Below are 15,700 nucleotides of genomic sequence, written 5' to 3'. Positions count from 1 at the left end.
TTACAAAATGAAAAATGTTTTTCTTTGATAACTTTTCAAGTGAATATTCAAAATCATCCAAATTTTGGTAATTGACTAAACAAATGAATTCCATCGATGAGCTTTCATGCAGGAGTCAGTTGTTTTGCTACAAAGTCAGGAACGGACTACCCCCGATGGTCCACACCCCAAAACTTTGAAATGACAGATATTTTTCAATATTTTTCAACAAAATATGGTTACTTGGACAATTTTATGAATGAAAGTACTCGTGTGGAAAGTCGATCGGAGCAACGAGTCTTGATAAAAATGTAGTTCTACTCGACGACATCAAACCCGCTCGTCCACCATTATTTGAAATGAATAATTATCAAAGCAGAAATAATAATGATAATGTTAATCCAACAACATTTATAACAGGAATAATACAAAGTATGCTGAAATGAAGTCGTAAACAAAAAGTACAGTACCTATATGGAAGTTTAAGTCACAATTGTGATAGCAGATATTTTTTCAAAAGAAATATCAAGTTCTGTAGATTCGTGGTGTTTTTAAACTAACAAGCTACTCTACTATGAAATATCGAATTCATTCCATATTTTGTATGTACATAATACGTGTGGAATAATCACGTTTCGTGTTGATCAGTTATCTGAATCTCATGAAACTCAACATTCGAATGTTTCAAATTCTTCGTCACAGCTAAACTGTTGAGGAGTTTCACTGATAATTATAATTTTATGGGAGAAATTCTTTAACACGAATCTAAATTCAGCTGAAAAAAACGCACATCGGAAAAAATATTTACTATACTAATAAAAAGCAAACGAATGAACTACAAAAACGGCTGCACATGATCAGGTGAAAAATATCCAGGGAATAATTATGTTCCATTTCTTTCACAGATGTTGACAAAAAAACCTTTTAGAAAGTTTTGATAAAAAATGAGAAACTGGAATGCGATTTTGTTTTGTTGAGTGGTGCGTTGTCATATGACTATCATTGTATTGTCAATATTCTATAGGATATTTTGAATTTTTTTGATATGGCCGAACAGTTTACATTCAATGAATATGCAGATATGCATGTATTTTATGGACGAGCATTCTGTAATGCTGCAGAAGCTCGTCGTCTGTATTCCGAGCATTTTCCCAATCGAACGGTACCGTCAAGAGAAACATTCGAGCGTGTCGATCGCAGCTTGAGGGAGACAGGTATGTAATAATTGATAATTAACTTGAGCACGTTGTTTTATTTCGATATTATTGTAGGTACAGTTTTGCCAAAACGAGGTGGTGAGGGCGCTCCTAGGACTGTACGTACCGTTGTATTGGAGGAAAATATTTTGGAAGCCGTCGCTGATGATCCTTCAATGAGCATCAGAAATCTATCAGAACAGTTCCATACATCCAAGTCCACTATTCATAGAATAATTAGGGAACAACTGGTCCACCCATTTCACATCCAGAAGGTACATGCCATGACACCTCAAGATTTTCCAGCACGACTGGAATATGCCAATTGGTTCATGGATAGGCAAAGAGAGGATATGACTTTTATTAATCGAGTTTTATTCACTGATGAAGCAGGTTTCAGTAGAGATGGAGTTATCAACTCTCATAATCTCCATATATGGGCCGAAGAAAATCCCCATGGGATATTGCAAACCAAACACCAACGGAAATTCAACGTGAATGTTTGGGCTGGTATCATAGGAAACCATCTTATAGGACCATTCGTTCTACAGGACCGATTGAATGGAGAACGTTATTTAGAGTTCATTCAGAACGATTTGAATGGACTTTTGGAACATGTTCCATTGCAAACCCGAAGAGATATGTGGTTTATGCATGATGGCGCTCCTCCTCATTTTAGTTTGATTGTGCGTGACCATCTGAACCATATTTTCCACAATAGATGGATTGGTAGAGGTGGGCCATATTCATGGCCATCGCGGTCTCCGGATTTAAATCCATTGGATTTCTTTCTGTGGGGGCATCTAAAAAGCCTTGTTTACGCTACACCTATTCACACAAGAGATGCATTGTTGAATAGAATAACATTACATTGTGAAGCCATACGAAACGACCCTGGAATGCTATTTCAAGTACAGAGAGGGTGTCTTCGCAGACTAAGAAAATGTATAGAGAGAGAAGGTGGTCATATCGAGCAGTTTCTGTAGCGGATTTTTCATTTCTGTTTGCTCTTGAGGCTCTTGAGTTTCGTTAGTTAAACGTGTTTGCATTATAAAAATTCGTTATGAACATTTTACCTATCATTTCCATTTTCCTTAAAAACTGATATTTTCGAATAATGGTAGACATCTCAGGATAAATGTTGTTGAATTAACGTTATCATTATTATTTCTGCTTTGATAATTATTCATTTCAAATAATGGTGGACGAGCGGGTTTGATGTCGTCGAGTGAAACTACATTTTTATCAAGACTCGTTGCTCCGATCGACTTTCCACACGAGTACTTTTATTCATAAAATTGTCCAAGTAACCTTAATTTGTTGAAAAATATTGAAAAATATCTGTCATTTCAAAGTTTTGGGGTGTGGACCATCGGGGGTAGTCCGTTCCTGACTTTGTAGCAAAACAACTGACTCCTGCATGAAAGCTCATCAAAGGAATTCATTTGTTTAGTCAATTACCAAAATTTGGATGATTTTGAATATTCACTTGAAAAGTTATCAAAGAAAAACATTTTTCATTTTGTAACTTCGAGGGCCCCTTACTTGGTAACGAAGGATTTTAGGAAAAAAAGTTATATGAAGTACTGGTGATATTTTGACCCCATCTATACATTCCCGAGAGGAAAAGAGGAAGTCCAGGGACACCCTGTATATATATATATATATATATATATATATATATATATATATATATATATATATATATATTTTTATATATATATACCAAGATATATAACCAAGAAAGTCCTTGATGAAAATATATGCGTAAACGCAAGCGAAACATAAGTGGAACCAACTATTGGTGTGACACCCAAGTCAACAAGTTTTTATTTCAGTGTTCGTGGTTTGACCAATCAACCGACAATTGCAGTAACAGATATTTAGGAAGCTTACCTGAAATGCCATCGGAAAACGAATCCACATGTTTCTAAAAATGATATGAAATCTAGAAAGGTTAATGCAGTCAAGCTGCTGGAAAATAATTCCATGAAAATCAAAAAATAAATAGATAAGTACTCTTTGATCATTCTCATATTGATTTCAATTTAAGAGCCACCGGTAGACAGCTGTTTCAGCCTATTGGGCATCGTCAGTACCGGGCAGGCGGTCCTCGATTGAAGACAACATGAGAAAAACCCAGAAAGTACTTGATAACAATAGCTGCGTAAACGCAAGCGAAACATAAGTGGAACCACCTATTGGTGTGACTCTCATGCTGTCTTCTGACTGAAGTCTGTTCTACCATCGCTTTGGAGTAGTCTTATAGAGTATTGATGCTTTATATCCGGAAACATTATCCGTAACAGCCTCACGAAAACCCGGCTACCAAACGCGGACTGCGATTCCAAGAATTGCATTTACCGGATACCCTGTGAGTGCGGAAAATCCTATATTGGTCAAACTAAGAGGCCATTGAATGCTTGCATTGACGAGTACAAGAAACACACACAGCGAGGGGAAACCAGCAAATCAGGACTAGCAGAGCATGTTGGGATCCATCAGCATAACAGCGAATGGTCCCAAGCTGAAATCATACACAAAGAGGAACAATGTTTCAGGTGGAAATTCAAAGAAGCCACATACATGTTGTCCAACAATGTATTCAGCCAAGCTAGCTAGAGATACGCAACATATGGAAACTCATAATCAAGCGAAAAATGGCCAACTCCCGCCAAACGGTCATCTCCCACTGAACCAGTGAAGCGGAAAAAGGAAAGCGGAGGAAGAGAAAGTACTCGAATGACCCATAAATATTCATCTTTTGGAGAAATCAGTCCAGTCATCATCCTTAGACGATTGTGGATACCAACAATCGAAACGTCGTGAAGTAACTTGGCTTGGAATCTTCAAACTTTTTGATTTTAATTTTTGTTCATTTGTTCAATTTTTACTTGTATTCTATTTCACTCTTATTTTATTTCTGTTTCTTTTTGTTTATTATAATTGTTATTTTCAGCTATTCAGTTTCAATTCTTCTCTTTTAGCTCTTTCAGGGATTTTAAATTATTTTATATAATATCAGACAATTGTAGTACGAACTAATGAAATTCATCATTTGAAATCATTAGTATAATATTGGTGACTTGAAATCTTTTCAAAAATTTTTGACACTGATTTTGAGCGAAATGAATATCTAAAATCAATAAAAAATCAGATTAAACAGGTTATCGAAAATATGAAAAATCTTTGCACTGAAACACGTTATTTATATTCTTTGAAAGAAATTTTTTGTGGATGACTCAATACCACTGATGTTTTGGGTATATATTCTTCCACAATATGAAAAAATAAACAAGAATAAGAGCTATCACAATATGAGGGAAACTTTTGTAGTGAATTCCGATGTTTGAAAACGAAAGTTTAGTTATGTTTACACATTTTATCTCTTATTGGTATGTTATTCCAATGAAATTTGAATCGCTATTGACTGTAGAAGTAATTAAAATAGTGTATGATATTCCATAACTGATTTCCTCTGTTGAAAAATATATTGTTGTGGATTTTATTTATGTTTCATTTCAGAGAAGTTCATAAACTTTTGTTTATTATAAAATATGCTGGTGAAGAATAACCATAAACGAATGTACACTAGACCCAACCAATATACTTCCTTCATTATAAACAGTTGATTATGGAGTTTGTCTAGACTCATTAACATAATACCTACAAGGGCAGATTAAATGCTTTAAAGTCGAGTCAGTATTCTCGAAGACTTGTTTGAAACAATGTTGGTGTGTCAAAAATATATTTGAGTTTTAGGAACATGTTCACTACTCAAGATGTCAAAAAACTATGTTATCGTGGAGAGTGAATTTTTATTGCTATCCAAATGGAATGAATTAAAAAAAAATTAACATATATTCGCAGGTGAGATATTCTCTTATATTCAGATTTCATCATTTTCAAATAACAGTGATAAAGAAAAGATGAAATTGAACGTATTGATATCTGACCATGATATATCAAAAATCTTATTTATTTTTGTTGTTCAAGGCGGTGCGTATGCTAATTTTATTATTGCGCCGGGAAACCGGATTCGAAGATTCGAAAAGTATATGTAACAGTCCTCATAATGTGTTATTGAGAAATTCAGATTAGAGAACTAATATCCTATATCCTGGTTGCAGCAAAATCGAAATTTCTCCGCGCTGATAATTGTTGTGTTCATTGTACGCTTTACATAAAAAGTATCCATAAAATAAATCATGCTTTCATCGATAGAATTTAAAGTAAAAGCAAAGTGGTTCAGTAAAGAATTTACCTTTCTCTTTCACTGTTTCTACGTAACAAGACATATTTGTTTATGTGAAGTGGTATGAGATTCAGTTTTCATTTCTGAAGTATTCAAGAGATTGTTATTACATCTAAACAATGAATCAACAACGGCAGTGAACGCGAAACATCATCTAAGAAATAGTGTTTTTATAACTAGGATATCATCAGTGGCACCTACATAATGAATTTGGGGGAATTACATAATACATAAAACATTTCACATTCATGCTCATGTCCAATTTCTCTACTATGATGTCTTTTCTCTTGATATTAAGCTCAACAGTTCACTGATAGCTAAATTAAGAACAGATTCAATATTGTGTTAGTTACATCCAATTTTCGAAATGTGGATAGACAGCCCTTGTTGGAATTTGACAAACATTTTCTAATCAGTATTATGATAAAATTATGGTTATTTCTTCCAGATTTTAAACAGCCAAAGTAGTAAAACAAGCCGCTAACTTTTTTTTTCAATATGCGATGAAATTGAGTGACACTTGATGTAAATCTATGATACCGTATATTAATTACACTTCATTGTGGCGTCTGCTTCTCCTGAATATGCCAACTTGGTTGGTAAAACGCGTATTGAGTATTGCATTTCTGGCGATCGTAAAAAATGCTTGTTTTTTGAACCAGGCATCACTTTAACAGAATTAAAAATAAAACCATTCGTTTGTGTCATGTAATTTGTATAGTATTTTATTGATGCCGGAATTTTTGTTACTACGATATTTCTTGATTTTGACAAGTAACAACATGCAGTGACTAAAAGCCAACTGGAATAAATCCATTATTTCGGTTACTGTACATATATGAAAAAAATCCCGAAACACGTAAAATGTAAATTATAGGTACACAGGTACACCCCCAGTTTTTTAAATCGGAAGTATAGGTTTGTGATATACCTCTCGAAAGGTCTCTTTATTTTATATTCAAAAATGTTATCGCTTTCGAATTTATTGCAACAATTAAGTCAAAATAAATTGAAATCGTGTGTTTGCCGAAATTAGATAAAATACACTCAAAATCAAAATGTAATGTAAAACGTTACGAACTGTAGACTAGGCTGTGAATTAGGAAATTCCTCATGAAACAATCATTTTTTAAACTGTTATTTTATGTATTTTCGTTAATCTAACCATTTGTCAGACTTGAAGTTAACAAACCTTGAACTCAAATTAAAATACTGACAACTAATGGTGTAACATACAAAACAAATTGACAAGGCGTTTTGAGCTAACTTTGCCACGGAAATTATTTACAGTTTTTCAAAGGATACCATCCAAAAAGAACATTGCTATGGTTTTTGCTTACTTTTTTATTATCAGTACCTCAAAATGAAGTAAGTTTTGAGTATATTGCAATAAGTTTTGAATGTATTTTATCGAATTTCAGTAAACACATGATTATAATTTATTTCACCCGATTTTTGCAATAAATTTGAAAGCAGTACCATTTTTGAATAGAGAATGAAGAGACCTTTCAAACGATATATCACAAGCCTATACTTCCCATTTCAAAATTGGGGGTTGTAACTGTCATTCAACGGGGGTTGAAGGTAGGAGCAGCCGTTTTCCGTTGGAGTATGTCAAATTATAATTCAAATTTGACGTGTTTCGGGATTATGTTAAAATAGGTACTGTAACAGAAATAATGAAGAATTTCACTAGTTCGGACTTCCGTTGTCTACTATATAAAATGATTTGAAATCCCTGAAACAAGTAAAAAAGAATAATTAAAAAAGAGTAGTTGAAAATAACAATTATATTAAGTAACAATGAACCTGAAATGCAATGATAGTGAAATAACCTACAAGTAAAAATATAATAATTGAATAAATAAAAATTAAAGGAATGCAAAAAGAAATTAATAAAAAAAAATAATAAAAAAGTGTAGAGATTCCAAGTCACGTTAGTTCACGACGTTTCGATTGTTGGTATCTACAATCGTCTTCGGGTGATGACTGGACTGATTCCTCCGAGAGATGACTATTTTATAGGTCGTTGAAATACTTTCACTTTCTCTACTTTCCATTTTCCGCTTCACTGATTCCGTGAGAGATGACCGTTTTGGCGGGAGTTGGTCATTTTCCGTTTGATGATGGGTTTCCATATGTTTCGTATATCTACGCTGGCCTGGCTGAATACGTTGTTGGACAACATGTATGCGGCTTCCTTAAATTTTCTCCTGAACCAATGTTCCTCTCTGTGCAAGATCTCAGCTTGGGACCACTCGATGTTGTGTTGATGGGTCCAAACATGGTCTGCTATTCCTGATTTGCTGGTTTCTCCTCGCTGTGTGTGCTTCTTGTGCTCGGCAATGCGAACATTCAATGGCCTCTTAGTTTCACCAATATAGGATTTTCCGCACTCCCAGGGTATCCGGTAAATGCAATTCTTGGAATCGCAGTCCGCGTTTGGGGGCCTGGTTTTCGTGAGGCTGCTACGGATAGTGTTACTGGATCTGAAACAGGTTCTAATGTTGTACTTGGAACCAATTCTTCTTATCCTCTCCGATAATCCTCTGATGTAGGGAAGTGCAAGCACTGGTTGTGACGGCTTCTCTTCCTTGCGAGGCTCCTGCTGTCTTTTAGCCAAAGTCTTTTCTACCATCGCTTTGGAGTATCCATTCCGCTGAAGATCATTTTTGATGATGTCTAGTTCCTTCTCGAGACCTTCCTTTGTATTACAGAGCCCAAAAGCACGGTCTGATAGAGTCTTGATGATTCCTCTTTTTGTCGATTGATGGTGGTTGGATTCGTGGTTCAGGTGGTTGGATTCGTGGTGAAAGTGGCGCCACTTTCACCAGTCATAGCCAACATATATATGGAGTGGTTTGAAACTCTGGCCATTGAAGTAGCCCACAAGAAACCTCGAGTCTGGTTGAGATATGTTGACGACACCTTCATAATATGGAACCATGGGAATACTGAATTAGACGCCTTTCTGAAACACATCAACAGCGTGAGACCTTCCATCACTTTCACAATGGAGAAGGAAATCCACAATGAATTGCCATTCTTAGACGTTTTGGTGAAGAGGACCGACACTAAGTGGGAAACATCTGTATACCGAAAACCCACTCATACGGGACAGTACCTGAACCACGAATCCAACCACCATCAATCGACAAAAAGAGGAATCATCAAGACTCTATTAGACCGTGCTTTTGGGCTCTGTAATACAAAGGAAGGTCTCGAGAAGGAACTAGACATCATGAAAAATGATCTTCAGCGGAATGGATACTCCAAAGCGATGGTAGAAAAGACTTTGGCTAAAAGACAGCAGGAGCCTCCCAAGGAAGAGAAGCCGTCACAACCAGTGCTTGCACTTCCCTACATCAGAGGATTATCGGAGAGGATAAGAAGAATTGGTTCCAAGTACAACATTAGAACCTGTTTCAGATCCGGTAACACTATCCGTAGCAGCCTCACGAAAACCAGGCCCCCAAACGCGGACTGCGATTCCAAAAATTGCATTTACCGGATACCCTGGGAGTGCGGAAAATCCTATATTGGTGAAACTAAGAGGCCATTGAATGTTCGCATTGCCGAGCACAAGAAGCACACACAGCGAGGAGAAACCAGCAAATCAGGAATAGCAGACCATGTTTGGACCCATCAACACAACATCGAGTGGTCCCAAGCTGAGATCTTGCACAGAGAGGAACATTGGTTCAGAAGAAAATTCAAGGAAGCCGCATACATGTTGTCCAACAACGTATTCAGCCAGGCCAGCGTAGATATACGAAACATATGGAAACCCATCATCAAACGAAAAATGACCAACTCCCGCCAAAACGGTCATCTCTCACGGAATCAGTGAAGCGGAAAATGGAAAGTAGAGAAAGTGAAAGTATTTCAACGACCTATAAAATAGTCATCTCTCGGAGGAATCAGTCCAGTCATCACCCGAAGACGATTGTAGATACCAACAATCGAAACGTCGTGAACTAACGTGACTTGGAATCTCTACACTTTTTTATTATTTTTTTTTTATTAATTTCTTTTTGCATTCCTTTAATTTTTATTTATTCAATTATTATATTTTTACTTGTAGGTTATTTCACTATCATTGCATTTCAGGTTCATTGTTGCTTAATATAATTGTTATTTTCAACTACTCTTTTTTAATTATTCTTTTTGACTTGTTTCAGGGATTTCAAATCATTTTATATAGTAGACAATGGAAGTCCGAACTAGTGAAATTCATCACGAAACATTGTCAATCACCTTCAAACAGAAATAATGAATTTATTCAATTTGGCTTGAACACACTCTATATTTAAGATATGAATATCTGATGATAATACATCATCAGTAATTTCTTCAGAAAGCCACATCGTACAACATAACAACGATAACAGTGTAAGGATTGTGGAAAGTTTGTTACATGTTAAACATTGTTATAGAGCCCAGAAGAAGAATTTATTGAATTCGAAATACTGCTGGGAAAAATATTCGATTTTCTGTGAATAATTATCATGTTACTCAACCAAACTTTTTGGAAATAAGTCACTGGATCACTAGAATAGTTAACTGAAAATAATTAATATCATATAGGTATAGACAAAAATATCTTGCATGGGTTATCGTTAGCATTTCATGAGAATAAACAAAATAATATATACTTTCAGAACAAGTAGTGTCTGAACAGTAAAACCAGTAATACCTTGTTTCTGCTTATCTCTCTTGAACATGTTATTCCGAACTTGTTCTAAATTTCCAAAATGATAAAATTCACACAATTTAAATCAATATAAAACATTTCAACTGGCAATACTTGTTTCATTCCCATGAATTTACAGGTATACAATTGTAAATTCCTGTTAGCCTTACTTTTCTTGATACTTATTTCACTTGTTGGCCTCAACATTCTCCAAATTTGAACATTTCGCAGCATTCGAATAGGTTTTGTTTGATCATATAGAACCAAAAAACTTATTACTTTCCTTCATTATTGAACTATCTAAATCTCGAAAATCACTAACGTCAGGTTATAATGTTATTATCTAATGGTAACTTAATAATATAATAAAGCTATAAAAAGGATTTATTGAATCCAGAAATATGATTGGAAACTTATTTCGCTTTCTTCTACACACCTACCATTCACACTCACTAAATACGTATTTTGATTCACTGCGAAACACATAAAGATTTTGAGTTATGATCAGTCCTTTTAAATTTTTGGAAATAAATAATTTCCAAAATCCACTTGTTTGCTGATTGATTGTGAAATAATGATTTTGTTGGTACAGATCTGCCACAAAATTATATAGACTTTTGAATAAACAAGTTGATCAGACTTTGAACAATAGAAAAATAAAAAAGCTCTTGCTTCCTGTTGAACGTAAAATACAGAAGTTCCGAAAAGAACTTGTACAATTGTACAGTATACAAGTGTTCACCATTTAGATGATGTACTTATACTTGAGGCATAATCAGTTTTCCACAGAAATTGTTTATCAACTAATATATGAATTCAAAATATGAATATAATCTCGAAGTGAAAATGTAATCTATCTATTTTTACTTGAAATATTTCAGTAGTGCTTCAGTGGTTGTGATAAGTATCCATAAAGTTTAATACGATATTTTCAGTATTTCTTCAGTATTGATGTTTTTATCTCAATGATATCAATTTCAATATTCTTGAAAATTCAAAGTCTCTTCAAAAAAAGCTCATTACTAATTGAAATCCATTGGCTTCAAATAATCATGTTATTTCTCAATAATTTCTGCTCAAAAAGTGAATATTATAAGAACTTTTTTGATGAAAGTGGGCTGTGTCAAAATTGATGAATCAGCATAGGTCATCTTCCCATGACGAGAAATTATAGATATACTATAGATCTGTTACAAAAACTGAAACGTAAACAAAATATATGTAAATCAACGATACCAAATAAAATGAAGAAGCAATTATAGAAACTTGAAGAAATAATATTGGAAATAAAAATGATATAATTGAAAAAAGTACTCACTTCTCTTTTCTAGAAACATGAGAAACTAGGGAAAAGAAATAAATATTGAGAAATGTATGAGTAATTAAATTGAAATGAAACAACAATTGATAACATACATAATGAAACACTGTTTACAGTCGTGAGAATAAAACGTCATGAAACGGAAATGAACAACACTGTTTTATAACATTGCAATGACAATATTCCAAAGTGAAAAGAATAATGCCATAAAAGTGTTACTGATTTTAATAAAGATTATTTGAACATTGATCAGTTAGTAAATTGCGTCAAATGAAACATTGATAGAAAATATTTTTTTTATTTATTAAAAAATTCATCCATTCTGTATGTTTTGAGTGATGTTAGTAAAATGAGAAATGAAAAATATAAAAGATACTAAAAAAATTAGTGGTGTAGAAAATAATGGAGACGCGAACATCACTTGCAACCTTGATAATCTGGAACATCGAAGGAAGGTTGGAGATTTGTCTCTCTTCTATAGATACTTTCATGGAAATTATTCAAGTGACTTGGCACATTTCATTCACCAAGAGTGGTACATATCAGAAATACGCGACGGACTGTGACTGCTCATCGTTTTGAGTTTCAACTCAGTACACCTCGAACTTCACTCTTTAGGAACTTTTCCATTTGGAGAACGGCGTTTATGTGAAATAAACTTCCTGAGAACGTCTTTTCAAATGCATTCAATCTCCAGCGGTTCAAATCCAATGTGAAGAACTACTTTCGCACAGGCACCGCTCTAAGAGCGCTTTAAAGATTTTCCTGTAGTGCTTGTGTTCTGTCCTTTTAAAAAACGACAAATCCAATTATTGTAGAAATGATGGAAAAGTGTCACAAGTAATGCTGAAGGTTGTTTGAGAAATCTGTTTAAAATCTGTTTAAAATTTGTTTGTCCGTTAATCAGCTGTCGCCACCATACGAACGACAACTCTCAGAAGATGAGAAACATGTGCGAGCTAAGGACTAACGAGGTCTTACCTTTCAACGTGTGATTCCTAACACGGTTGCAGAATCATCCCAGCTGCAACCAAATAAATTATATCGAGAAAAATATCTGGTCGAGGCGGGAATCGAATCCACTGCCTTCCGATCGTGAGTCGAGCGCACTACCATCGCGGCCAATTCCACAAATATCTGGGACAAGTTGGCATATTCATCAATGGTTCAATAGCTCATTTTGCAGAATTTATCCTGAGTAGATTCAAAAAATGAACTTCAAACCCATGCAATCATTATCCAATCCAAGATAGCGACAATATTTCAAACACGCTTGAGCCCAAAATGTTAGACGTAATGAAACCTATTTCTGATCAGGAGACTCTTCGACATCCAAAAATTATGCCGACTTTTTCTTGAAATCAAAAGTCTACACTTATGAGTATGATGTGCAAGTATTCAGATAAAGGCATCGTATTCCAAGCTGCTAAAATGTTACCCTGGTACGATCTGTTCTACACTCATGATAAAAATATATCACAAAACTGATCTGTAACTTATTATCTAATTACGTTTAACAGATTTCAAAACAATTTGCAGAAAATTTAACAGGAACCAGTGTATACATTAATTTTCAAAGGATCCAGAAACTTTATTTGAATTTCAAATCTATTTCCAATACTTGATCACATTTTCATGATATTAAAGATTCTGTAGATATTCAACATAATTTTGAATCAATATTTTTTTCCCGTCTTGCCACAGTACCATTTCAAATATATATTCATCAACGAAAGTGGTTTGTCCTTGAGGTTTCGCCACTGACAACTGGATACTGAACACAAAATTTCATGCAAATTTCTCGTTCTGATTTAATTACTTGAACTGATAGTAAAGTTTTGTTGTTTTTCGTCGATAATATGTTAATATGTTGAATAGCGAAAAATAAATTTATCATATCGTAAAATTATGTAAAAGTCTTATCCTGGGATAAAAAGGTCGAGGTCATCAGAAATTCAGCAAATTTGCATATTGTAGCATTGGTCAATTTATCTGACGAGAACGTATTCTAATTTTGTCATTAACAATCAATAATTAACAATGCTTAGGCAATCCATGCTAAATATATTATCGTTAAATTATCTTCGTAGGGTTCGGTTACGTCACAGTTTTTTGAATTGAATGAATATAATTTCTTCACATTCTTGAACGTAAATGACAACTATTATCGAAGATTGTTGTATGTAATCCAGATAAAAAATTCTGATACAACTTGGAATATTTTGATATTCTAAAGTTAAGATTCTGATCGTGTTAACCTTTTGATCTTTTTGATTTCAACAAATCACTCCTCTCAATATCAAACTGGTTGTACAATGTCGAATCAAATTATCTGTGTTTATTCAGTAATGAAATCTCTAACGACTGAATAGAGTGAAATAATCTCCAAGTCTCTATCTGAAATCAGCTACAAAGTTAACATAAATCAACTATGAACATGGATCTAATTCACAAATTGAATGCTTAACATTTCGTATACAGAAATACTGACTTCAACTTACCTAAACAAAACACAAGTACAAAACTCGATAGAATTTAGATAGCAAGAATACGCCTGAAGAAGCTATTGTTAAACGAAACACGCGTTGCGGTTTCGTAAACTCTTCAGTGAAAATCTCCTAATAAAAGTACAGCACACGCCACGGCTGATGGCGAGCGATCGCACAGGTATAGACCCTCCAAACTGAACTATTATTGGATTACGATAAGCCCCTGCCCTCCAGTACCGAACCTATAATTAGTTTCAATTAGGGTAATTCATTTTCATATTTCATTCAGTATTATAGGTAGTAATACAGTTCATTTATACTCTTATCAAAAAATAAACTTCATTCAGTCACTATCTGAATACAAATTTTCTTCAACAACACTGCTGCTCGTGCTGCTATCGTCATTCAAATTTATACTCACTGGATTTACCTCTGTTTGAAGGTTTGTGAATGTTTCATTTTCCCAATATATCCGCTCTATATCAACTACATATTGGCAACGCTTTTGCCATTCCTTTGAAATGAGTTGATCAAACTCGTGCTCCGCCACTTATCTCACATCTTCCATCTTAAAAGTTAGATTCTTTTGGGACAAGTTTATTCATAATAGCCCAAATGAGTCCAATGAGATTCAATTCCAGATGGTAGGATGTAAGTCGCAAAACGTTATGTCTGTGTTCAAGTAGAACCTCGTCAAATTTATATCTAATATGATGCTTTTCATTCACCTTGATCAACTAATATAATTCGGGTTTGAGGATGTTAGGGGTGAAGATAATACTTTTTCGTGCAGCCACTTCACCATATCAACCTTCCCAGAATTTGTGTTGGGGACTGTATCAATTTGAATATTACGGTATAAAGCAATATTGGTCACGACTACCGAATTCACAGGTGAATTTGGGATTTACCTTTCTTGTAACCATTTACCATACTTTTCAGAATTCATTTCGGAATGAAAATCTCCTGATGTTGTGCCTGATTCAAACATAAGCTGATGATTAGGTATAAACCTCATGTCAACTTCTGCATACAATAATGAGTCTTAATCCCTCCGCAATATTTTTAAATAACCTTTCGATTGATTAATTTGCCAGTTCTCGGAAAATGTATGTCCACCATGAAAGTATGTTTCAATAAGAATCACAATTGATTGGCTACGAAAACGATTGATTTTTTGTAAATACTTGTGTTTTGTGTTGGAACGTTTTTACTGTAATATTGGAATATCCATACTCGGGAATATCAGTTACTGGTGCTCTTCTAGGCCGCTTTTTTCCTGAGGTGGAAAATTTCACTTCTCCGTTATTTGCAGAAATCAATTGATCCTTTTCTTTGATCACGTTTTCAATGGTTCTTATTCAAATACATAATACATGATAGAGATTTGTGTTGTAATAGTTATTTATTAAATTATTTCAATGTTACCGGAATCGAGAATGTTTTATTTCCCACATTTGATAACGTATCCAACTCACATTCAACACTTTGAAAATAATTGAGCACTGAAAATTATTTCAGTGGTTCTTGATGACTGGTTTTTTATCGGGCGATGAAATTTTTTCAGCAACAACACAAATTATTCAGACAATGCCAAACGCCAACAGCATTGGAGGACAGGTAGTGATACCCTTCTGAACAGAGCATTTGTATGTCTTGCAAGAGCTGTAGTGGAGGTTACATTAAAAATGAGTTTGTGCACATGGGGGCGAGCTCGCCATCATGTTTGGCGCTTGCTGTACCTCACTTTAAGGAGTCAACAATTCA

The 15,700-nt window shown here is 34.4% G+C and overlaps 1 protein-coding gene across 3 annotated transcripts in view; it reads left to right on the top strand.

Moving 5' to 3' along the window:
• The window catches only part of LOC111508777 (uncharacterized), a 272,401-nt gene that overhangs the window by 147,142 nt on the left and 109,559 nt on the right, over nucleotides 1-15,700 (top strand). The window contains exon 1 of one of the 3 annotated variants that reach the window (XR_012467936.1): nucleotides 8,272-9,822. The exons of the other annotated variants lie outside the window; for them this stretch is intronic. The gene's annotated coding sequence lies outside the window, so the exon portion shown is untranslated. Of the gene's footprint in view, nucleotides 1-8,271; nucleotides 9,823-15,700 lie in introns of those variants that run through there. 3 annotated transcript variants of the gene reach the window in all.

The sequence above is a fragment of the Leptinotarsa decemlineata genome, unplaced genomic scaffold, assembly GCF_025532065.1.
Source record: "Leptinotarsa decemlineata unplaced genomic scaffold, Ldec_3_MD MMD2_tig00026358_RagTag_RagTag, whole genome shotgun sequence".
In the NCBI taxonomy this organism is placed as follows: Eukaryota; Metazoa; Arthropoda; class Insecta; order Coleoptera; family Chrysomelidae; genus Leptinotarsa; species Leptinotarsa decemlineata.
Note: the sequence above shows the minus strand (reverse complement) of the source record. Positions and strands in the feature narration are given on the sequence as shown.